The sequence below is a fragment of the Sorex araneus genome, chromosome 4, assembly GCF_027595985.1.
Source record: "Sorex araneus isolate mSorAra2 chromosome 4, mSorAra2.pri, whole genome shotgun sequence".
NCBI classification, from domain to species: domain Eukaryota; kingdom Metazoa; phylum Chordata; class Mammalia; order Eulipotyphla; family Soricidae; genus Sorex; species Sorex araneus.
The window spans coordinates 181,866,254-181,892,088 of NC_073305.1; positions in this window are offsets into that span (position 1 = coordinate 181,866,254).

Consider the following 25,835-nt stretch of genomic DNA (forward strand, 5'->3'; position numbering starts at 1 on the left):
TGTAAACTATCTGCTACAAGTAGGTTTTAGGCCGCGGGTTAAAAAAGTCAGTTACTGGGCTGTTAATTTGAGCATGCGTGTCTTACACAATTGAAAGTATGTGCCAATGTTCTTGAAGGGGTGTGTGTGTGTGTGTGCGCGTGTGTGTGTGGTGCCAGGAATGGAACCCAAAGCCTCCGGCGTGCAAGGCAAGGGCGCACCCGGGAGCTCCACCCGCAGCCTGTTTTACGGGCCTGTGTGTCCTAGCACCTGAGTTCGTGCCCGGTTCCAGATGCAGGTGGTTTTCGCAATCGGCTTTTCACCTTCTCCGCTTCTGCTGCCTGACTTGTGGCTCTGGGCTGTGGGTGATTTCTGTGACTAGTAAATTTAAAATAAGAGGAGGTGTTGGGGCAGTAGTCGTGGGACAGTGCTTGCCTTGCTTTCGATCCCGGCATCCTATGTTGTCCTCGAACCACGCGGGGAGTAATTCCTGAGTGCAGAGCTAGGAGTAAACCCCAAGCTTGGCGGGGGTGTGGCCCCCAAACAAAAACAAAACAACAAAAAAAGAGGAGGTGTAATTGAGGAATTGGTTGGCACGGGCCCAGAATCCAGTTTATTCCCTTCATTTGTTCACAGACTCGCGGGACTTGGTCTCTGCTGGTCTTTCCTCTGGTATGCCCTCCCCCCCAGCCCTTCCTCCCACCCTACACACAGGCAGACCCCGCCCCCCCGGCACATGTATGAGACTCCTTCCAAGCTGCCCTTTTACACAACACGGTCTGGAATGAATCAACATTGTGCTTACACTGGCAGAATGGGGAGTGGGTGGGTGGGTGAGTGGGGGAGTGAGTTTGTGGGGCCGGGGATTGAACCCAGGGCCCGATGGGAGTCGGACGCATGTGTGTGCTCCTCTGCACCCCGCCCCCAGCACCGCTGCCCTGATCCATCTGCCGATTACCCAGGCGTGCCTCATGCGTCACACCCCTGCCTTCTAGTCTGGCCGTTCCTCAAGCGGTCCACGCTTCCTTCCTGCAGGACAGATTTCTTTCCGGGGAGGGGTGGGGATGCCCAGTGGTGCGTTCAGGGCTGAATCCTATCCCTGCATTTGGGGATCACTCCTGGCAGGGACCGGGGGACCTCATCAGGCCAGGGATAGAACCTAGGTTGGCTGTGTGCAAGGCAAGCTCCCCGCCATAGTTCCGACCTCCTGCGGGGGGCATTTTGTTGTTGCTGTTTGTTGGGGGGGGCTACACGTAGCAGCGATGCTCAGGGATTACTCCTGGCAGGGCTGTGAGGACCAGGTGGGGTGCTGAGGGGTCAGCTATCCTGTCCCCCTGACCCTGTCCATGCACGCTTGCACAGTGGTGCTGGCCATTCACCGCCCAGGGCCGTCCTGTCCAGGGGGCAGCGAGGGCTGAAGTCCCTCCACTGGCTCTTGGTACAGCTCTCGACTGGATGGGGCTTGTTATTAAGGTTTTATTATTATTATTATTTTTCTTTTTGGTTCTGTTTACACCCAGCACTGCCCAGGGGCTGCGCCTGGCAGGTGTGCTGTGCTCAGGGACGAAGGATTGGAGATTGACACCGGGGAGGCCATCCGGGCCTCCCACTTGCAAAGAGCCCACCCGCTCTTGAAGCTGACCCCTGCCAGGGGCACTTCTTGCCCTTGCCCCAGTGGCCCAGCCTGAGCCAGTGTGCAGCCCTCTTGCCACTGTCCTGCCAAGCACACCCTGGACCCGGGGCTCAGGCCAGACTCCCTGAGGGGCTGGGAGCCTACAGCAGGAACCTACAGCTTCCTGCAGAACTCTGGAGAGAGGCAGTTTTCCTCGGAGCCAGTGTGCGTGGCCCCGGGTCTCCCTGCCAGGGCAGCTTCTGGAGGGGATGTTCACGGGTGCACCGTGGAATAGGCACAGATCCGGGCGGGCCCCCTCCGCCGGCCCCCCTGGGAGACACTCTGCTCCACACGTGCGACCCCCGGGGCTGGCAGAGATCAGACTTCCAGGATCCTGAGTGTGAGACCATGAAAAACTCCGCCGGCGTTAGCACAGGCACAAACACATCGGACCAAGGTGCCATTTCGCAGACGAGGATTTTGTCATCTTCCTGTGGCCTGAACTAAGGAGAGTCAAGAAAGGCAGCTTGGACGCTCCGTGACGCTCACTCTGATCAGCGTTTCAGATCACGATTCCCAAAAAAACCGAATCCCTCGCCATGTGCCATTTGCGTATGACAAACGCAGCCCGCCCGTCAAGGCAGTTGGCACGCGCAGGCTGGCTGCCAGAATCCGGATAACGCTCCAAGCCTGCGTGGAGTCGGAACATCTTGACGATTTGCGGGACAACCTGGCAGGGCCGCTCAGCCACGCTCACAGCCTTCTGAGAGCAGACCTTCTTCTTGGAAATGTCACTGGAACCGGCGAGCCTGTAGTGAATCAGGGAGATCTGTATTTTATTTATTTATTTATTTATTTATTTATTTATTTATTTATTTATTTTTCACTTTTTGGGTCACACCCGGCGATGCACAGGGGTTACTCCTGGCTCATGCACTCAGGAATTACCCCTAGCGGTGCTCAGGGGACCATATGGGATGCTGGGAATCGAACCCGGGTCAGCCGCGTGCAAGGCAAATGCCCTACCCGCTGTGCTATTGCTCCAGCCCCGAGATCTGTATTTATAGCCTGGCCTTGCTGGACGCACAGACGAGCGTGGGGCCATCGCCGGGCGCCTCCTCCAACTGCTCAGCTCTTGCTTCATTGCTCCCTTTCCTCAAGTTCGTGGAAGAATAACCTCCTGTCGTTTCCACTGTTGACCTCAGTTGGGAAACCTCGCAGCTGTAGATGCCGCGGAATATATCTCCGCCGAGAGAGAGGGCTGCCGGCCCCAAACACCATGCCTTGTCCAGAGTAGACGTGTCATAAATACTTGCTGAATGAATGAACCCGTTGATAGCTTACTTATTTGAAGAAATGATTTGATACAGCACAAACCAAAGTCCCGCGGTGGTGGAATTTGGACTCCGTGTTTCTCTTTTTCAAGCGCAATAAAAAAGTGTTGGAGAGGGGTCAGAGTGATAACCCAGCGGGCCGGAGCGCATGCTGGCGGCTAGGGGTGGAGTCCCAGCCAAAAACGGTCCTCAGTGTGCTGCCAGGAGCAACCCCGGAGTACAGAACCGGGAGTAACCCCTGAGCACTGCCTGGCGTTACCCAGCACCTGCCCAGCCCCCTCCGAAGTACTGGGTAGAAACTGTTTTCGCTGAGAAGGGACCGAAGGGGCAAAGGAGACAGTGCGGAAGGGTGGAAGGGCAGCATCACGGCTTTCCGTGTAGGGGTCCTGGGTTCCATTCCCGGGCCGGGCGAAGCACCACTAGGAGTGGCCCCCCAAAACCAAGCAAACAGAGAAACAAGGCAAGGGTTGGGTCTGTGGCACAGCGGTGAAGGGCACGCCCTATAAACGGGAAACTTAGGTTCAGTCCTCAGCATCGAAAGAACAAAAGCCTGGACCCCTGGTAGAAAGGCCTAGAAGAGCCCAGGATTTCTCTGATCCAGCGGCGCTTGTAGCCACGCGCCCCTCGGATTTGGGAGAAACGTCAGTTCTTGTGCATGCACGCCCTTTGCACACTTTGGAGCCCGAAACAGTAACAAGATGAGCGTTTTGGACTCCAGCAGGAAGTGCCCACCGTGCACTGGGCTGGTTCCGTGTAGGGACCAACCACCACCTTGTTCCTGGGCAGAGAGCCGTGGACTTTGGTGGGATGAAGGGAGCAACGGAAGCCTAAACCAGTGCTCACGGCCTGGAGCAAGGATTGTGTCGTACAGCCCATGTCGGCAGCACATGCTCTCTCTCTGCCCTCTGAAGCTCACCGGATTTACTTCCTGTGGGAAGGAAGGACAGGAAGTGACATCAGAGGCAGTCTTCGGCAGAGAAGTGGTTTTTTTTTTTTTTGCCTTTTGGGTCATACCCAGTGATGCACAGGGGTTCCTCCTGGCTCATGCACTCAGGAATCACTCCTGACGGTGCTCAGGGGACCATATGGGATGCTGGGAATCGAACTCTGGTCGGCTGCGTGCAAGGCAAACGCCCTACCCGCTGGGCTATCGCTCCAGCCCCTGGAGAAGTGTTTTGCACGCTGGACGGGCCCCTCTCTTAGACGGCCGCGCTTATGAAAGCAAGCGGGGCTGGCGGTGATTCATGCCGTAGCGTAGCTCACTGGAGCCGGGGCAGTGGGCGGGCGCGGACAGGCAGCGCAGAGTGGGACACGATGGTGGCGAGAATCCGGAAGATCCTTTCTGGGTGAAGACATTCACGGGGGGCCGCAGGCCGGGGCCAGTGGACCGAGTGGCCACAGCAGCGGAGTTGCATGGTGGAGGCTGACCAGGTCAGCCCCCAGCTGGTCTCAGCCGTGGTAGCACATCTGTCATTGCGAAGGAGACACGGGACTTTCAGGGCGAACAGCCGACGGTTGGGACCTTGCTGACGTGCCCATACGGTTCAGAGGGAAAGGCCGCCCCCCCTGCACCCCCGCGGCCTGCCCCTGAAGGCCTGGACACGGGCGCCCTGAGAAGGTGCCCCCAGGAGCCGGTCACGTGCTTCATCTCAGACTGGGCCCCCTGGGGCCCCACCAGGGCCGGCTGTGGCTTCCAGCTGGGAGTCCAGCGGCCACTTTGTTGCGGTTTGCAGCATGGGTCTGGAGTCGGGCTGCAGCTTCCATTGTGCTTCCCTGGTGTTGGGTTACGAGGGCTTTGCCCTCCCTGTGTTCCCAGTGCTCGGCCGCCCCTTTGTCCCCCACACAGGATGTGCACGGGAAGTTTCAAGGTTCCCTGCTCTGCAGCTTGAGAGACGGTTTCGCGGTGACTAAACCCGAGGATCTGTGGGACTGGCCACAGTTTTACCAGGTCTTTGAAGCTCAGTGATGGGGCTGGTTCGATCCCCAACACACATATCTGCTCCAGCCCCCCCAAGAACCACGAAGGAGGGGTTGGAGTGATAGCACAGTGGGTAGGGCATTTGCCTTGCACGTGGCCGACCCGGGTTCGATTCCCAGCATCCCATATGGTCCCCCGAGCACGGCCAGGGGTAATTCCTGAGTGCAGAGCCAGGAGTGACCCCTGAGCATCGCTGGGTGTGATCCAAAAAGATAAAAAGAACCACGAAGGATAAGCCCTGAGCACTGCCAGGTGGGACCCCAAAACAGAAAGGGAGGTGTCATTGCACTTTGATGCTTCCTACTGGGAACTGAGCAGGACTTCCCAGGGATACTGATTCTGAGTTCGTTCATTTCTCTCTCTTCTATCTTTTCTTTCTTTCTTTTTTTTTCTGGTGGGAAGGGTCACACCTGGACTCTGCACGGTGCTTGGGTGGGGGGGCCCTATGGGATGCGCAGACGGAACCCAGGTCGGCTGCGTGCAAGGCAAGCGCCCCACCTGCAGGCGGGACAAGCACCCTGCCCACTAGGCCTCCCCCCCCCACCCCGTGACTTAGTGTCTCTCTGGAGCTGGGCTCTGACATGAAGGGCGACACGGAGCCGTGGTGGACAGCGGCTGACTTGGGACGCGAAACCTGGTCCGCTTTCAGTGCTTGGGGGTGGACCGTCCCGGAAAATCGGGAACGTGATGTGGAACCCGGGACTTTGTGAGAAGCCGCTGGAGAGCTGCTGTGACTTCGGGGAGGACGGGCCCTGCGGACCAGCCTGCCCCCCTTTTCTACTCGCCCTGGGTCACTCTGCACTCAGGCCATTCACCCCTCCTCTGTGCTGCTTAGACTGTGGCGTGGCCCAGGGGTGAAGGGGTGAGACTCGCTTGAGGTGCTCCCTGTTGGTTGTGGGTGCTCGGGACGGGCTCTGATGGACAGCTGGGGGTCCCAGAAGGGCAGTGTATGGGGGTCACAGCCTGGGCAGCGGACTCTCCACCTCCTGGGTGCAGGATGAGGACTCTGCCACTGCATCTGCCTGGACATCTCACTTCTGTTTTATTTATCTCGGCCATACCCAGTGGTGCTCAGGGCTGACACCCAGCTCTGGGAGGGTCCAGGGGGGATCAAAGGTGATGCCCGGGATTGAACCAGGGTCGGTGGTGGTAGGCAAGGCCAGTGTTTTCCCCACTGAGCTTTCTCTCTGGGCCCTCACGTTTTTATTTTATTGTTTTGCTTTTTGGGTCACACCCAGTGATGCTCAGGGGTTCCTCCTGGCTCTGCACTCAGGAATTACTCCTGGTGGTGCTTGGAGGTCCATATGGGATGCCTGGGATTTAACCTGGGTTGGCTGCCTGCAAGGCTGCCTGCCCTACCCACTGTACTATTGCTCCAGCCTCACTTTTGTTTTAATTAGCATCTACTGTATTTTATTGGTCCATCACCTCTCAGTAATGCTGGATAGATTCTTCCACCTCTCAGTTTGGTAGATGAGGTTGAGCGGGGGTCAGTGAATGGTCACCTGTGTCTGTGAGGAAGGGGGCTGTGCCCTCAGGGGACCCTCATCGCCTGCCAACTTGCCCACAGGCCCACAGACACCAGTGCCTGTTCGTGTGTGGCCAGCAGCTCACGCTGCCACCTCCGTCAGTCAGAGCCCCGTCAGTGGGCGGGGGCGGTGCTGGCTTCTCAGCCCCGTCCATTGGCCTGACACTGTCTGGCCCTCCCTGTCCTTCAGTCCTGCGGGCTCAGGAGGCGGGGAGGGCACCTGTGGGGCACCGTCATCTCCTTCACCATGGAAACGCCACCGGCCATCAAAGAGCTCTTTGTGCTGTGGGTGAGTTCCAGGGACAGGACAGAGGGGAGAGCCACAGAGATGTGTGCCCCGCCCAGGGGCGTGACCCGGCTCTCACGTGCCAGGCCCCGGGGTTTGGGTTTTTCTCTTTTGCCAGCAAGAGCCGCCACATGATCGTGAACAAAATACGCCCTTTTCTCTGACATCCTCATTCTTTTTTTTTTTTTTTTGCTTATTTTGGGTCTCACCTGTTAATGCACAGGGGTTACTCTTGGATCATGCACTCAAGAATTACTCCTGGTGGTGCTCGGGAGACCATATGGGATACTGGGAATCGAACCCGGGTTGGCCGCATGCAAGGCAAATGCCATACCCGCTGTGCTGTCACTCCAGCCCCTGACATCCTAATTCTTAAACATCACTTCGGTGGCCAGGGGCAGTGTGTTGGGTCACGTGACTTTGAGGAATCCTTTCAGTTAGAATCTGAGTCGTAGGTTGTTTGGGGGCTTGGGGGTTTCATTCAACACTCGGGGAGCTCCTGGGAGACCACATGGGGTGTCAGGGACTGAACCTGGATCAGCCACATGCAAGGCAAGTGCCTTACCTGTTTTATTGTGTTTCTGGCCCCTTAATGATTCTTTGTAGCAGTAGCATATGAGAAAAGCAGAAGGAAAACAATGAAAAGAATGTTTAACATTTTTAATTGCATCACCATGAGATACAGAGTTACAAAGCTGATAGTGGGGTTTCAGTCATAGTGTATTCCGACACCTGTCCCTCCAACAGTATACATTTCCCTTCCTCCATTAGTGTTCCCTGTTTCCTTCCCCCAAGCCTGTCTTTATGGCAGGCACTTTCCTTCTCTCTGTCTCTCTCTGCCTCTGTCTGTCTGTCTGTCTGTCTGTCTCTCTCTCTCTCTCTCCCCTTTGGAACATTATGGTACTGCAATACAGGTACTGGAGGTGTTGATCCAAAGAATGTGCTGATCAAAAGCATGTAAAAGAAGTGCAGGAGAAGTCTCTAGAAGGGCCTGAGCACAGGCCTGCGGGAGGGCCAGGCTTGATTCTGGCACTTCGTACTCGGTCGGCTGTGCCAGGGATGACCCGGAGCACAGAGCCAGGAGTAGCCCCTGAGCACAAGTGGGCATGAGCTGCCCTGAATTGAAAAGTCATGTCTTTCGAAATGTTTGAATCTGCAACTGTACCCTCACTGTGACTCACTAATTAAAAAAAAAAAAAAGGAAAGTCGTGTCTTCCTAATCCGCCCTTCTGCTTGTGGACATTCGAGACTGGGAAGGGCCCCCCAGTGTCTAATAAGTGGGGCGTGGCTGGGTACCTCCAGCCTGTATTGAAATATTGCCAGGGGCTGTTATTTGTGATCTTGGGGGCTGGGGGATTCGTGGGGATTTCACCGCCTCTGGAACTGGGTGTCGGGGAGCTGTTGAGCCACATGAATTGCTGAAGAAGGAGCTGAGAGGAGGGTGTCGCGGGGAGCGAGGTGGCCGGCAAGATCTCTGGGAACGAGGAATCCGCATGGCACGTGGGCCGCGGAGAAGCTGTGTCGGGGTGTGGTCGGCAGGTTGTTAGGTGACCACATGGGTGGGGTGGGGGCAAAGTAGCACCATGGACTGGAGCTGCCGCCACTGGGAGAATGTGGGTGACACGGTGGCCCTGCGGTCTCCTGACGACAGACTGAGGGTGAGGAGCAGAACCTTGGTTGGTGGGTGGGACCGAGCGTCACATGAGCACTGCAGGGGTTGCCCGGTCAAGAGCAGATGCCGGAAGCTCATCCTGAGATGACGCTTCCGGAGGGCTGAGGTGCGTGTGACCTCGCGGCTCCTGGCCCCTCCTGAGAATCTGCCCAGCAGGAGGTGACACTTGCTGCAGGGACGGGGAGCCCTGGCCCCTCTCCTGCCCCATCCCTGCATCTTCCCCGGCACGCTGCCCCCCTGCAGTGGCCTGAGGAGGGCTGTGAGGACCCCACTAGTTACTGCCTGACGGGAAGAGGTTTGCAGGGGACCCGCACAGAAATGCAGCGTGGAGGGCGCTTACCTGCAGGCGGCCGCCCTGGGTCCCATCGGGAGTGAACCCTGAGTGCAGAGCCAGGAGGAAGCCCTGGGCACAGCTGTGGGGGGGGGGGCCCAGACCAAACCAACAAAAGCAACACTGTGGAGTCTGCTTTATTGAAGACTGACCCAGGGCTTAGGGCTTGGCACACAGGATTTTTATTTATTTGTGTCTTTTGAGATAGCACAGCGGGTAGGGCGTTTGCCTTGCACGCGGGGCCGACCCGGGTTCGATTCCTCTGCCCCTTTTGGAGAGCCGGGCAAGCTACCGAGAGCATCCCACCTGCACAACAGAGCCTGGCAAGCTCCCCGTGGCGTATTCAATATGCCAAAAAACAGTAACAACAAGTCTCACCATGGAGACGTTACTGGTGCCCGCTCCAGTGAATCGATGAGCAGTGGGATGACAGTGACAGTGACAGTGCATTTTGAGGCTTCTCAGGCAAGGCTGTAAGGGCCCAGGGCTGCTCCTGTCCCTGCTGGCTCAAAGGAGCTGCAGGATTCATTGCTCAGAAACCCCCCCCACCCCCGCCCCATAATGTGGTTTCTTGGGTGCTGTGGGGCTGGGAGGCTCACCCGGCAATGCTGGGTCTCACTCTTTGTCTGGTTTCCCAGGCCTGAGCCGCACAATTTTAAGGTCTTTTTTTTGGCTGGGGGATGGTGGTGGAAATGCTTGAGTGAAAAATAGAAAAGTACATTCCCGTGTGTATTTGAAACATTGTGTCTCCCAGTCATAAGGAAACTCTGTTACCATTGTTTTCTAGACCCCCTTCCCTTTACCTTTCGCTCAGGCTGCTGCTGTGTCCAGGGTGCATGTGGACGGCTGGGCATGAGCACATCTGGCTGCTGACTCCTGCTAGGTTGTGACATCACACCTGGCGGTTGAATTCTGCTAGGCTGTGACGTCACACTTGGCCACTGGCTCCTTCTAGGCTGTGATGTCACACCTGGCCTCTGACTCCTGCTAGACTGTGATGTCAACACCTGGCTTCTGACTCCTGCTAGGCTGTGATGTCACACCTGGCTTCTGACACCTGCTAGGCTGTGATGTCACACCTGCCCTCTGACTCCTGCTAGGCTGTGACGTCACACCTGGTTCTGACTCCTGCTAGGCTGTGATGTCACACCTGGCTCTGACTCCTGCTAGGCTGTGATGTCATACCTGGCGTCTGACTCCTGCTAGGCTGTGATATCACACCTGGCCTCTGACTCCTGCTAGGCTGTGATGTCACACCTTATGCCTCTGACTCCTGCTAGGCTGTGATGTCACATCTGGCCTCTGACTCCTGCTAGGCTGTGATGTCATACCTGGCTCTGACTCCTGCTAGGCTATGATGTCACACCTGGCCTCTGACTCCTGCTAGGCTGTGACGTCACACCTAGTTACCAACCCCTGCTAGGCTTTGTGCACTCACACCTGGCCTCTGATCTCTGCTAGGCTGTGACATCACACCTGGCCGCTGACTCCTGCTGGGCTGTGTGCACCTGGCCCCGTGCTCACTGGGATTCTCGCTCTTTGGATTCTTGCTCTTATCAGCATTTATCATACCAGAAATCATCTAATTCAACTCACTTTTCCGACGACAACCTTGGTATTTCTGGGGACTTGCTTCCCTTCCTCCATCATAACCAGTTTGTGGCTGCGGCGCCGGGCCTCAAATCCGGGAGTCTTTCAACTTTTTCCTCCTCCAGCGCTCAAAGATTTGAAGGACTGGTTCTGAAAACAGCAGCAAAAATCCAGGAAATGTCTCAGATTTTTCTGTGGGAATGGAAACGGACGCTGTGGAGCTTTGGAATGAGCCGTGGCGGGGCAGCTGGGAGCCGGCCCACAGGAATGCAGAAGGAGCAGCGGAGGGGTGACCGGCCCGGGGGGCGGGGGACGGGGGTGCTCAGAGCCAGCCGTGTCCTCTGCACCAGGAGAAATAAGCCTTTTCCGCAGGGTGGGCGAGGGCGGGATTTGAGGGTACTGTGCTCGTGTGGGGCTGGGAGGTGCGTCGGAGCAGTGCCCGTGCCCCTGGCTCTGTGCCGAGAGGCAGCCTTGCAGCTGGTCGAGTCCGAGCTGTGTTGTGTCCGTCCCTAGCTCCCGAGGAGAAGCAGCTGACGCATCGGCGTCTCCATGAACCAGAGAGTCAGCAGAGGGCCGTCAGGTGCCAGATCCCCTTGCTCCTGAGGGTAGCCAGGCACCCAGAGGGGCGCGCCTGGGTCTCCGAGGGTAGCCGGTTCCTCCCCCACCCCATCTCGCTGTTTCCATCCTGACAGTGGCCTTGAGTGATGGTTCAAGAGATGGAAACTGACAGGCCAGACGGCGGAACTCACCGCTGCGCACGGCCCAGGAGCTGGTCTGCAGCCCTGCGTCTGCCCTCGGGCGGCCGCATCCACGTTGGCAGGTCCATGCTCACGGACAGTGGGTGGGGGATGGTCGGGGCGACTCCCGAGTCAGCTCTGTGATCATTCCCTTGCACTGTGGAGCTTTGGGATGTGTGGGTGTGGGTGTGGGGGAGGGGCGAGGGACGGTTGGGGCAGTACTCAAGAATCCTGGGGTCCCCGTCATATACAGTGCGCCTGACGGTTAAGTGCTCAGCCCATGGGGGCTCCCCGGGGTGCCCAGGGCAGGCGAGTGAGCCGAGTCAGCTAATACTGATCCCCATGGGCCAGAGAGAGAGAGAGAGAGAGAGAGAGAGAGCGCCATGCCATGGGGGGAACTCTGCGTCAGGAGGCCCGGGTTTGACCCTTGGCACCACATTCCCAAGAGCACAGAGCTCAAGGGAGTAGCCCTTGAGCACCTCTGGGTGACCCCCACCCCTATTTTGTGAGCCAGTGCCCTCTTTCCAATATTCACGTGCCAGGGCCAGACCACAGGAATCACAGGATGCCGGGAATTGAACCTCAGTCAGCCGTGTGCGAGGCAGATGCCCTACCTGCTGGTGATAATCGTTCCAGCTGTGTGTTTTGGATTTTGGGTGGTGCTCAGGGATTACTCCTGGCAGTACTAGGGGAGATCACAGAAGAGCCTGGCAAGCTCCCTGTGGTGTCTTCAATATGCCAAATACAGTAACAATTACAGGTCTCATTCCCCTGACCCTGAAAGAGCCTCAAATCATTAGGAAAGACGAGTAAGGAGAGGCTGCTAAAATCTCAGGGCTGGGATGAATGGAGACGTTACTGGCGCCCGCTCAAGTAAATCGATGAACAACGGGATGATAGTGATATAGTGATACAGTGTAAATCTGGTGCCTGAAATGGCACTTCCTGAGCTTTACCCAGCAAAAGGGAGTGATTGAAAGGTCTCAGGGAGTTGGAAATGGTCCAATGTGGCGTCTGCCTTCTGCTTCCAGGTCCGCTTCTCCGTGGGAAGCCTCAGTTCAACCTCGGGGAAGTTGTGAAGCAGTTTACGGGCATCTTAAAAACTCAAAGGTTCCTGGGGCTGGAGTGATAGTACAGCGGGTAGGGCGTTTGCCTTGCACACAGCCGACCTGGGTTCATTCCCAGCATCCCACATGGTCCCCTGAGCACCGCCAGGAGTACAATGCTGGGTGTGACCCCCCCCAAAAAAAAGCAGAACTCAAAGGTTCTTTCAGGTTTGGGTTACTTACACACACACACACACACACACACACACACACACACACACACACACACACACACACACACACACACACACACCACTCTTCTTCCTCGGCTCACTCTTGGTATAAGGAGCGGTCTAGACAGAGATGAGACGCCCATGGATTTTGAACAACGTGTTTAGAAGCCGCCCAGGGGCCATCCCCATACGCTGCGCAGCCTTTTGAATAAAACAGTGTTTTTCCAAGTTGTGAGTCACGGGTGCTGACATCTGCCTAGGGGGTCAGGTGTGTGCGAGTGCTCACACATGTGCATGCCCACATGTATTTTTCAAGGGGAGATGCTTTTTTTAATGCCTCCCCCGCCTTTTAACATTTTAATTGAGATACTGGGGCTTACAGTCCTGTTAATTACACTTCTTGCGTGTAAGTCAGGCGGCACTACGCCCGGCCCAGGGCCTGCCCCCTTCCCTCCGCCAGTGTCCCCGAGTCCCGGGGACCCCTCTCGGCCACCTCCCCCTCTTGTAAGCTCTGTTCCCTAGACAAAATCTCCAGTCCCGAAGCCTCTCGTCATTTGCTGTTCCCTTACTTTGTTATTTCATACCTCACATAGGAGAGATTTTGTTGTTGTTGAGCGGGGGATTTACACAGAAAGATGAATAAAAGTCAAACTTTGGAAATTCCACAAAATTGTAAGTCAATGATAAATTGATGAAAATTATTTTTAAAAACTATACGTGTGTAGGGCTGGGGCAATAGCACAGTGGGGAGGGCATTTGCCTTGCACGCGGCTGACCCAGGTTCGATTCCAAGCATCCCATGTGGTCCCTGAGCACTGCCAGGAGTAATTCCTGAGTGCAGAGCCAGGAGTAACCCCTGTGCATCACCGGGTGTGACCCAAAAAGCAAAAACAAAAACAAAAACAAACCCCTATATGTGTGTATATGTAGTGATATATATGCACTTAAATATATCACTATCACTATCACTGTCATCCCATTGTTCATCGATTTGATTGAGCAGGCGCCAGTAAAGTCTCCATCTGTCCTAGCCTTGAGATTTTAATTTTTTTATTTTAATTTTTATTAGTGAATCACTGTGAGGTACAGTTACAAACTTATGAACCTTCCTGTTTGCATTTCTTTACATCCCTCCACCAGTGCCCATTCTCTTCCACCAATGTTCCCAGTATCCCTCTCACCACCCCCGCCCCAACCCCCACCACCCCACCCTGCCTCTGCGGCAGGGCATTCCTTTTTGTTCTCTCTCCTGTTGGGTGTTGTAGTTTGCAATAGAGGTATTGTAGTGGCCTTCATGTTCGGTCTATAGTCTACTTTTGGCGGGAAGCTTTCAACCCAGTGGGTCCTCCCAACATCCTCTACTAGGTGGTCCCTTCTCTATCTCAGCTGCCTTTCCCCCCAGCATGTGAGGCCAGTTTCCAAGCTGTGGGGCAGACTTCCTGGTTCTTATCTCTGCTATTCTTGGGTATTAGTCTCCCATTCTGCTACTTTATATTCCGCATATGAGTGTGATCTTTCTATGTGTGAGGCTCGTCCGAGCGTGTGGAGAGTGGCCTTGAGCATGGCTGTGGCTTTGACTGCCGGGGTCTGCTCAGGGCGGGGAGGGAAACTCAACCTGACCCCCTCCGAAGGACCCCGGTGAAGGAAGACAGCCAGGCTCAGGGACAGGAGACTCTCACTTATATATGTGTATATATGTGTGTGTGTGTATATATATACATATATATATACATATATATATATATATATATATATATATATACACGCTGTTATTTGTTTTTTGGTGGGGGCACACTTTGCAGTGCTCAGTGCTTACTCCTGGCTCTGCATTCAGGAATCACTCCTGGTGGGCTCAGAGGACCATATGGGATGCCGGGGATTGAACCCAGGTCAGCTGTGTCCGAGGCAAACACCCTACTCGGTCGGTGTATGCTCTGGCCCTGTAGAGAGGTTTTTATTCAGTGGCCTTTGGGTTTTCATTTGACCAAGCCTCATACTAAGATGCATCAAATTAGATACTGTTGCATTGAGCAAACTGTTTCAGTGTAAAAATGTTTTGGTTACTTTTTTTGACCGTCTAATACTAGTCTGAGGTATGGTGGTGATTTGAGGGAAGTTACAGTCTTTTATTTTTTTTCTTTTGGGTCACACCCAGCGATGCTAAAGGGTTACTCCTGGCTCGGCAGGAATTACTCCTGGCATGCTCAGGGGAACATATGGGATGCTGAGGATCAAACCGGGGTCGGCCGTGTGCAAGGCAAACGCCCTCCCCACTATGCTATCGCTCTGGTCCCCAGTTAATGTCTTTAAAATTTTTGTTTCCTTATGAAATATCGATTGTACTCAAAGTATATAGAGAATAAAGGGAATATCATTAGCTACTTAGGTGGGGGGTGGGGTGGGAGGGGGGGTGTATTGGGGTTCTTGGTGGTGGAACATGGGCACTGGTGAAGGGATGGGGGTTTAATCAGTATTTGACTGTGACTTAAACCTGAAAGCTTTGTAATTTTATTTTTCACGGTGATTCAATAAAATATTTTTTATTAAAAAATAATAAATAAATAAATAAACATAAAAAAATTTTTTTGTTTCTTGGTTTTGGGACCATACCCGGGCAGTGCTCAGGGCTTCCGCCTGGGTCTGTGCGCAGAGATCACTCCCGGGGACCCTGCAGGGGCCAGGGATAGAACCAAGTGCCTTCCCCGCCTGCCTACAACTCTTAATAGATAAATATTTATCCCCGAGCCTGCGTCTAAAGCAGATGGTGACTCAGTGCCTCCCAGCGGCACAGAACCAGGCGCTGTGTTTCTTTTAGGGAGGAGTTTGTGCACGTGACTGTGGAGACAGGCCCACGGCCGCCGCGTGGACCCTGACGGTCGTGGGGGGAGGTGGCAGCCTGCTGGTCTGGGTGTTCTCTTCCAGCCTCCATCGCCTTCGGCAGGGAGGACCAGCCCTCACGTCCCCGCCCCGGGCCCCCGGGGAGTGGTTTGTGTCATTCCTTCGAAGCTGGATGCCGCGCTAGCTGGGGAGATGCTCGGGGCGCTGTGCATTTCACTCACATGGGTTTGTGGCTGTTGGTTGGGTTTGGTTTGCGGCCCCACCCGGCATGCTTGGGGCTCACCTACCTCTGTGCTCTGGGCTCCCTTCACGCAGCACTCGGGGGACCCTGTGGAATTCCATAAATCCAACCCGGGTCAGCCACACGCGTGAGGCAAGATCTCCGAGTTGGGGTTTGTGTGTGCTTGGGTTGTGCTGTATCTGCCATCCTTCTCTGGCCTGAGGATAGGCTTGTTTTTTTTTTGCTTTTTGGGTCACACCCAGCGATGCTCAGGAATTACTCCTGGCGGTGCTTGTAGGACCATATGGGATGCCGGGGATCGAACCCGGGTCGGCCGCGTGCAAGGCAAACGCCCTACCCGCTGTGCTATCGCTCCGGCCCCCGAGGATAGGCTTGATCTGCTGTTCATCTTCTGGGAGATTTCCTTGTAGGCGGGTTCCTTCTTGGAGCTTGCTGCTCTCGATATTCTGCCTCTGTCTGTGGCGTTTGCTATTCTGATGACAGTGTGCCTTGGGGTTTTTCCTTCCTTCCCTCCCTCTACTTGGGTTCATTTGTCTGGGCCCCCACGAGCTTCTTGAATCCAGATTCATGCCCCTCACTGCTCTTGGGTACCATTTCATGAGGAAGACTCAGAGCAAGGGCTTCGTGGCAGAGTCACCGAGTTGCTCTGAGGAGGAGGCGTGTCAGAGAGCTCTGAGGTGAGACGCAGGAACCGCTTGAAGACAGCAGAAGGTGGGGAAAAGTCTGAACAGTGATAGACAGTGTACCAGAGAGCCCTGGGGCGAGGTCCTGAGTGTCTGAGGACTGGGGTAGAGGCTCAGCTCTCCATACTCGCAATTAGCTGTCCCCCGGAGCCCCTAAGGCACAGGGCGAAATATGCCTGTGCATAAACATGAATGTCTGTGGGGAGAGATCTGTGTGCAGGGCCACACGTAGATTCCCAGGGAGATATATATGTGTCTGTTTACCTCTGTCCGTCCTTCCATCTGTCTGTCCTTCCCCATCCCCACCCAGCCTCCCCTCCCTCTCTAGAATAAAGAGATGGGGAGGGTGGATAAATATCCTAGACTCTCTTCTAAGGATACATAAGAACAGGTCAAATGCTCACTAAGGAAGTCATTCTCTTAGGAGAGGGCTCTTTATTCTTTTCTTTTTTTTCCCTTTTTGGCTCACATCCGGCAATGCTCAGGGGTTACTCCTGGCTCTGCACTCAGGAATTCCTCCTGGCAGTACTCAGGGGACCATATGGGATGCTGGGAATTGAATCTGGGTTGGCCGTATGCAAGGTAAACACTCTCCCCACTCTATCGCTCCAGCCCCTCTTTCTCCTTCTTTTTTGGGGGTTTGAGTCACCCCTGGTGATGCTCAGGGCTCACTCCTGCGTCTGTGTTCAGGGCTATCCTTGGTGAGGTGCAGACCACATGGGGTGCTGGGACTGAACCCAGGTCAGCTGTGTGCAAGGCAAGCGCCCTCCCCACGGTACCATCTCTCTGGCTTCGAGAGGTCCTTAATCGCCCCGGGGCTTCCGGGATTCGGCTGTGCTACAGCCCATTCGGACTCATTCTGTTGGTGTTTGTTTTGGGGTCACATCCAGGCGGTGTTGAGGGGTGCCAGGAATCAAACCTGGGTTGGCCGTGTGCAAGGCAAGTGCCCTTCCCATGGTGCTGTGGCTCCCTGAGCCCCTCCCTCTTCACCGCCTCCCTGCTGGAGTTGACCCTGGGGACTGGGACAGTGGGAGGGAGATAGGAGGTAGCTGCCCCCCCCCCTTTTTATTTTTTTGCAGTGGTTGATGGTCTAAGCCAGTGTTTCTCCGCCGGTATAATAATATCCGATGTGATGCATCTTACTATCAGGCTTGGTCAAACAAACCCCCAAAAGCCAGTGAGTAAAAACTCCTCCATGGTCCAGAACAGTAAAACAGCAAGTAAGGGGGGGGGGGGTCACACCTGAGCACAGAGACTGGAATAGTCCCTGAGCGCCACCATGTGTGGCCCTGGGGCCCCTCCACCTCAGTTTCATTTTGGGGCAGTGCGGGGGGTGACCACACCAGGCTCTGGAGCAACATGACAGCTGGTTCCTTAGGGATATCCGGACTCTGCTCAGGGCGTCCCCTATAGTTGCCCTGTCCCATGGAATGTTCTAGAATGTGCTCCGCTAGGAAAGTGTGGACGGGGTGGTGTGGTCTGGGCTCTTCCCCCTGAGCCTGACCCCTGCAGGGCCACCTGGTGGGGGCGCACAGCTGAAAATTCACACAGATGAACAGAGCAAGGTTTTCTCACAGGGCCTCCTCCTGTTCAGATAATTGGGTGTGAAACACTTGTTTGGAACAGGGAAGATGAGGATGTGTCCATGTTGAAAGGGAGCTTGTAAAATGACTCACGAGCGGCCACTGCTGCCGTCCACTGCTCTCCCGGGGCGCTGGCCGCAGTGGGCGGCTGCTGTCCCGAGCAGGCTGTCACGTAGCTGAGCCCGTTCGGGATCAACATCCGTGTTTAGTCTTTACCTGGCTCTCCGTGACAGCTGTTTGGGTTCCTGGGGAGACACTCCCTCCTGGGGGGAAGGGCAGAGCCACGAGGGTGGGATTCTGTGCACACGGGCTTAGTGTCAGCGCAGGGAGCTGGCAGCCTTCGCTTTCTGACAGAGGGGCTGGGAGGGGGAGGGGCTCCTGGAGCACTGGGCAGCCTTAGCAGGAGGCCGCGTGTTCTGGCTCTTAGAGTCCGTGGAGGCAGAGCCTGCTTTTGAGACCAAATGTGGACTCTGGACTTGGTCCAAGAGCGGAATTGTAAATCCATCAAGGCTGGTACTGCACCGGGTTTCCTTAGAGAGCGGGAAAAGGGGGGTTCATCAGTACCCGGCGGGCTGCCGGGGGCTTTCCCGGGGCAAGCTTCCGCCCCTGTCCAGCATCCCCCCCGGGGGACAGGGCTCTCTCTCCCCGACCACGGCAGCACCTCAGAACAAGAAAGCTGCTCCCGCAAGAGGACAGGCCGGTGCTCAGGGCGTTCAGGTGGCCCTTGGGGCTCGGATGGGACTTCGGATGGACAGCAACACGACCCTTCCTTGGTTTCCCTCCACTCTCCTTCCCCCCTCCCTCCTTCCTTCCCTCCTTCCTCCTTTCCCTCCCTCCCTTCATTCCTCCCTCCCTCCTCTTTCTCTTGCTTTCTCGCTTCCTCCCTCCCTACCTCCTTCCCTCCCTTCTTTCCTTCCTCCCTCCCTTCCTTTCTTTCTTTCTTTCTTTCTTTCTTTCTTTCTTTCTTTCTTTCTTTCTTTCTTTCTTTCTTTCTTTCTTTCTTTCTTTCTTTCTTTCTTTCCTTCTTTCTTTCTGTCCCTCCCTCCCTCCCTCCTTCCCTCCCTTCCTCCCTCCCTCCCTTCCTTCTATGTTTTCTTCATTCTGGGGGGTCACCCCCTGCTTACCTTGAGGGCCATTCCCATTGCCACTTGGGGGAACCTTATGGCATCCAGGAGATTTTAGTTTGTTGGGAGGGCCACACCTAGGATGCTTAAGGCTTACTCCTGGCTCTGTGCTCAGAGATCACTCCTGGTGGGTCTCAGGGGACCCTGTGAGTACTGGGGTCTTGAGCCCCAGTTGGTGGTGGTAAGGCAAGCACCCTACCTATAGTACCATCGCTCCAACCTCAGAGACCTTTCAAAAGCAAATGCTTTTTCTGCCTCTGCTGTTTGAGGTGTGTGTGTGGGACCGAGAAAGCAAACTCGCCAATCAAACCTCTTTACATCACGAATATGTAATGTACCGAGAGCGATTGGGTAGCATCACTGCTGGGAAGTTGAGATGCTCTCACAGGAGTGCTCAGGCCCCTCCCCATCCTCAGCCTGACTGTTGAAGTGTTTCTTGCCCTCCACATATGAGGGCCTGGCTTCATGTGGTGCACAAAACAAAACAAAACAATTGCACTGGAATCCCGCCCCCTCATAAAACCGCCCCCTTCCAAAAAAACTGCATTGTAGTCTTTGGAGTCTGATATGCGCAAAGGTCCTGGGGCGACCTTCCGTGAGTCCCGACGCACCCCGAGACAGCGTGGGTGGCTCGGACTAGGCTCTAACGCCTCCCTGGCTCCTTGCCCGGTTGCTCTCCTGCGCTGGGTACGGTGCCTCTGGGGCGGTGAGCCCTCGGCCCCGAGAGCGGGCCTGAACCCCTCTTGCATGGGCCTGGGAGACCCGTCCGGGCCCCTCGGCGTTGGCTCGGAGTTTTGTCGTCTTCTGCTCATGAGCTTTGTCTTCCCCACAGGGTGGGGAGGCCGTGGGGGGTGGGGAAAGTGGGGGGGGAGCGGCTGGCACCCGCCGTCCCCTCCTGTCTCCTTGCGCTTCCCCAGGGGGGCGTGGAGCGGGGACCCCTGCCCTCTGCCCCCTCCTTTGCTCCCTGCCGTTCTCGCTGGCTTTCTGGGGCCCGGCTGGGTGTGGAGCCGTGGGCCCGGCCCGGAGCCCTGGCCCGTGGTGCCCTGTGTGCTGATGGGTGGGTGGCATCGTCCGTCTGCAGAGACCAGCGCCAGCCTGATGGGCACCTGGGTTCTGCTCGGGCTGCTGACAGGAAAACGTTAGACTCTCTGACACAGCTCCGAAGGAGCGGGCCGTGCCTTACTCTGTCCGCCCTGACACGGAGAATGGGCAGATAGTTCCAGGCACCAGACTCTAGAGTTGGGGACCAGGGTTAGGCCCAGGAGTCGGTTGCATCCGGCCCAGGCTTGATCCCAGGCATCACAGGGGTAGCCCTGGGCGCCCCCACCGTCAGCACTGCTGCATTTGCTCTGCCCCTCCCAGCCTAGGTGGGGACTCCTAAGCACTGCCAGGGTGGCCTCGGGGGTCCCCAGCACTGAATCACTGACCTAGTTGGCCAAGTATCACCACGAGTGGCCCCCAGACTCCTGAGCTTGGGGCCCCCCGCCCCCACCCCCTGAACAATAACATAAAACATGAATTTGGTTTCAGAAATCTCTTCGGACTCCTGCCCTGTTTGCTTTGAGTCTCCACTTCTTCATTGCTTAGTCTTCCCATACGTGCATATTTCATCTGTCTAAAATATTTTACCATTTGGGCCTGGAGCGATAGCACAGCGGGCAGGGCGTTTGCCTTGCACGTGGCCAACCCGGGTTCGATTCCCAGCATCCCATATGGTCCCCTGAGCACCGCCAGGGGTAATTCCTGAGTGCAGAGCCAGGAGTGACCCCTGTGCATTGCCGGGTGAGACCCAAAAAGCAAAATAAATAAATAAATAAATAAATAAAATATTTTACCATTTGCCTTGCATTTGCCTTGCACGCGGCCGACCCGAGTTTGATTCCTCCGTCCCACTCGGAGAGCCTGGCAAGCTACCCGTAGCCTATTCGATATGCCAAAAACAGTAACAAGTCTCAAAATGGAGATGTTACTGATGCCCGCTCGAGCAAACCGATGAACAACAGGATGACAGTGCTACAGTGCTACTTGAGCCACACCTGATGGTGCTCAGGGCTCCCTCCCGACAGTGCTCGGGGGACCTCATGGGCAATAGGGGATTGAACCCAGGTCTCCCGTGTGCAGGGCAAGTGCCCTCTGCACTGGCCTGTCTCTCTAGCCAGCACCCCGCTGTCTAAGAGGTCTGAAGCCGGCCGCACGTCTGCAGGGGAGGGCCTCTCCCTCCCAGCCCTCACGAGGCACCGGGAAGGCAGATCCCTGGTGGTTGGACAGACGGCACTGGAGAGAGTGAGTAGGCCAGGGATAGGCTGGTGGGCTCAGAGAAATGGGGGGCGGAGAGGCAGGGGCTGGGGGGAGTGGAACTGAGGGTCCCGGGGGAGAGGCACCCCTGCTAACAGCACAGGCTGGGCCTTAGGCGCACAGGCAGGTCGGGCGCATCCGTGGGAGGGGGCAGGGAGCGGGAGGGAGGGCTCCAAACCCGTCGGGGAGGGTGATTGGCGGGGCGTGCTGCCTTCCTCGGGGGCTTGGAGACCCGGGAGATGCAGAGGATGTGGATGGGACTCAGCCCGCCCCGTAGGAAAAGAGGCAGGTTGGGGGCGGACTGGGGCAGGAGAGCCTGTCCAGGCCTGGCCTGGCCCCCTGAGCACTGCCTGGCCTGCCCCGAGCACTGCCTGGCCTCATCCCCCTGAGCACTGCCGGGTCTGCCTCTTGCCACAACTAAAATATATATACGTATATACACGTATATATATTTTAATCAGTTTGGTTTGTTTGAAAACCAACAATACAAAAGAGGGGCTGGGAGGTGGCCCGGGACCCCCCCGCCCCCGGCCTGCTTCCTGGCACTGCGTGAGGCCCTGAGGTCTCCGTCACCGGAGGGCCTGGTGCTGACGGTGGACATGGCCGGAGGGGCCCCAGAGCACTGCGTGGGAGGCCCCCGGAAAGAAGCAGCAGAACTGAATGCAGAGAACAGAAAGTGGGTGGGAGCTGCAGGGGCCTGAGAGGGACAGAATAACCTTAGTCCCCCTGGCACCCCCTGCAGGACCCCCAGGCAGCCTCCAGTGGGGGCCAGGCCGGGAGCAAGGTGGCCGCAGCTGTGTTTCTGCGGGAGATGGTTGAGGGGGCAGGGGCTGGAGGTGTGTCCTGGCATCGAGTTGGGAGCCAAGTATGTGCAAGGGCACTGAGGCCTCAGGAGGGGGCAGCCTTGGGGAGGAGGGAGCTGGGGGGGCTGGAGGGGGAGTGGAAGGTGGGGAGACTGTGCCTGCACCCGGGCAGCACCGCCTGCCTCCCCGGGGGGCTGCAGGCCCCGGCGTGTGTCCTGAGCGTGCCCCGGCTCTGCCTCTGCCCCTGCTGGGAGGCCGTCCAAGGCCTCTCTGGAGCCTCCCTTTGGCCCCATTGGCTGACTCGCTGCCTCTCAGACACCGCCGCCTCACACCCAGGCCCTGCTGAGCCGCGGTCCCAGGGCTGGCCCAGGCCGCCAAGGTGTGTGGGAGCAGGCAAGCGGCCGCGGGAGGTGCCTCCCCGCAGTCTCCTACGAGGTTTGCCGCGGAGAACAGGTGTATCAGGTGCGAATAGGTGGACACGCATGTATCAGGTGTGAATATGTGGAGACACGTGTATCAGGTGTGAATATGTGGGCACATGTGTATGAGGTATAATATGCAGACATGTGTGTATCAGGTGTGAATAGGCGGACACGCATGTATCAGGTGTGAATATGTGGAGATATGTGTATCAGGTGTGAATATGTGGACACGTGTGTATCAGGTGTGAATATGTGGGCACATGTGTATGAGGTATAATATGCAGACACGTGTGTATCAGGTGTAATATGCAGATATGTGTGTATCAGGTGTAATATCCAGACATGCGTGTATCAGGTGTAATATTCGGACACGCGTATATCAGGTGTGAATATACAGACACGTGTATCAGGTGTAATATGCGGACATGTGTGTATCAGGTGTAATATGTGGACACACGTGTATCAAGTGTGAATATGCAGACACGTGTGTATCAGGTGTAATATGCGGACACGCGTGTATCAGGTGTTAACATGCGGACACACGTGTATCAGGTGTAATATGCGGACACGTGTGTATCAGGTGTGAATATGCAGACAGCGCAGCAGCCGGTTGGATGTCGCACTGTGTGGCCGCGTTTCACTGTTCTTGGGGCCTGTGGCCTGATGCCGCGGCTCCCCAGTGTCTCCCCGTCCCCGTGTGCGTCCGTGTTTTGGCGGCCTCTGTCCTTCTGGGTCCATCTCGGCTCACGCTTGCCCTTGTGCCTCTCGCCACTGACTCCTGGCTTGGCGGGAGCGGCCAGGCTGCTCTCCTGGGCATGGGCGTCTGCTCGCCAACACTCCCTGCTGTCTCTCAGGGAAGTGGGCATGGCCTGACCAGGTGAAAATGTGTGTGTGTGAGAGTGTGTGTGTGTGAGTCTGTATATATCTGAGTGTGTGAGTGTGTATATCTGAGTGTGTGTGTAAGTCTGTGTATCTGAGTGTGTGTATCTGAGTGTGTAGGAGTATGCGCAAGTGTGTGTGAGTGTGAATGTGTATACCTGAGTGTGTGTCTCTGTGTGCAAGTGTGTGTGTGTTTGTGTGTATGCCTGAGTGTTAGTGTGTGTGTATCTGAGTGTGTGTGTCTGTGTGTGTATCTGAGTGTGTGAGTATATCTGAGTGTGTGTGTCTGTGTGTGTGTCTGTGTGTGCGAGTTTGTGTTTATGTGAGTGTGTGTATCTGAGTGTGTGCGAGTATATGTGTGAGTTTGTGTATCTGAGTGTGTGTGAGCATGTGTTTGTGTGTGCAAGTGTGTGAGTGTGTGTATCTGAGTGTGTGAATGTGTGTATCAGTGTGTGTGTGTCTGTGTGTGAGTTTGTGTGTATGTGTGTGTATTTTGGGCCACACCCAGTGGTGCCCAGGGCTTACTCCTGGCTCTGTGCTCAGCGGTCACACCTGGCTGTGTTCATGGACCATACTCCGGGCTGGGGATTGGCAGACACCTTAACCCCGGAACTGTCTCTGGCCGGGAACTGTTGAGGCCGTGCATTTTCCCCTGGGCTTCAGGCCCATGCTGCGCTCACCGGGTTTGGTGCCAGGGAGAAGCTCAGATCTTGGTAGATGTTTTTTCAAAAAATTGCATTTCCAGGAGGGGTCTGGGGCGGGATGGGAGGTGTACTGGGGTTTGTTTGGGTTTTTTCTTGGTGGTGGAATATGGGCACTGGTGAAGGGATGGTTGTTTCAGCATTGTATAACTGAGACTTAAACCTGAAAGCATTGTAATTCTCCACATGGTGATTCAATAAAATAAAATTTTTATTATAAAAAAAACATCCCTCCCACAAAATCTGCATTTGCTTTGGTCTTTGCAAAGTGCCTTTTAAATGCCGGAGTACTAAAGGATACTAAATGGTTACTTTGTGTGTTTCCCCCTTAGGCGTTGCCAGCCGTACCCCAGTCCCAGAGATCAGGCTGCCCCGGCCTGAGTCTAGGATGTTCCTTGGTGCTCCTTCTGCGGCCCCGGGTAAGTCCATTGGGTCTTTGCACCCCCTCATCGTTCCTGTGTGGGATCGAGACCCCGACGGTCCTCCCCCACGCCCTGGGCTCTGGAATGTTCTCTGCCGGGTCTCGTTCCAGCCAGCTCCGGTTGTCCAGGATGCCGGAACGGTCGAGGGAAAGAAAGCCAAGCGTGCGTGTTTTTCACTTCTGGGATTTTTTTTCTTTTTTTCATTGTGAAGATGTTGTTCTGTGCCTGTCTGTGTTCTGGGGCAGAGTCTGAGCCTCTTCACATGTGTTCCCGACCACCCACCGCCAAGGGCAGCGGCCCTGCACTGTGACCCCTTGTCACGTCGCCTTGGCCTTTCTGTTGCATCACTTTGCGGCATTCCCAGAAGCAGCTGCGAGCAGACACTGGCGTCCCCCTGAAAACCTCCTGGCTGAGCAGTGAATGGGGACCTGGGAGGGAGGGAGCGTGTCCGCAGGGTAATTGTGAGAGCAAAATTAAGCTCTTGTCAGTATGTAAAAAATGAAACAGATGTGGGGAAAAAAAAATTTTTTTTTTGGCTTGTTGGTCATAGCTGGCAGTGCTCAGGGGTTACTCCTGACTCTGCACTCAGAAATTACTCTTGGCAGTGCTCAGGGGACCGTGTGGGATGCCGGGGATCCAGTCCTGGTCAGCTCCATGCAAGGCAAACACCCGACCCGCCTCACTGTCGCTCCAGCTCTTGAGGCGACCTAAGCGTGAAGTCTGAGAAGTTAAATGAGTGAGTGGAGGAAATGAGAGAAAGTCGAAAGGTGAGGGGTGGGAGTCCAGTGGACCTTTCTCCCCCTCTGTAGTTTTCTGGGCTGTGCGGGGCTGGACTGGTCACTGGGTTGGTGACCCCAGCCTGTGAGTGAGCCGGGCAGGAGAAGAGGTGGTAAGGTGGCAAGGCGGAACCCTCACAGCCTTCTCCAGGTGCCTTCTCCTTTTATTTATTTATTTATTTATTTTGCTTTTTGGGTCACACCCGGCGATGCACAGGGGTTACTCCTGGCTCTGCACTCAGGAAATACTCCTGGTGGTGCTCAGGGGACCATATGGGATGCTGGGAATAGAACCCGGGTCGGCCGCGTGCAAGGCAAACGCCCTACCCGCTGTGCTATTGCTCCAGCCCCAGTGCCTTCTCCTTTAAAAAAAAATATTTTTAGGGCTTCACAGCTGGCGGTGCTCAGGGTGTTGCACTCAGGAATTGCTCCTTGCGATGTCCAGGAAGCATATGGGGTGCGGGAGACTGAAATGGGTCAGCTGTGTGCAAGGCCAGTGTCCTACCTGCTGTACTGTAGCTCCAGACCCCCCTCCTCCTCCCTCTCCTCCTCTTTCTCCTCCTCCCTCTCCTCCCCCTCCTCCTCTTTCTCCTCCTCCCTCTCCTCCCCCTCCTCCTCCCTCTCTTCCTCCTCCTCCTCCCCCTCCTCCTCTTCCTCCTCTTCCCCCTCCTCCTCCTCCTCCTCTTCCTCCTCCCTCTCCTCCTCTTCCCCCTCCTCTTCCTCCTCTTCCCCCTCCTCTTCC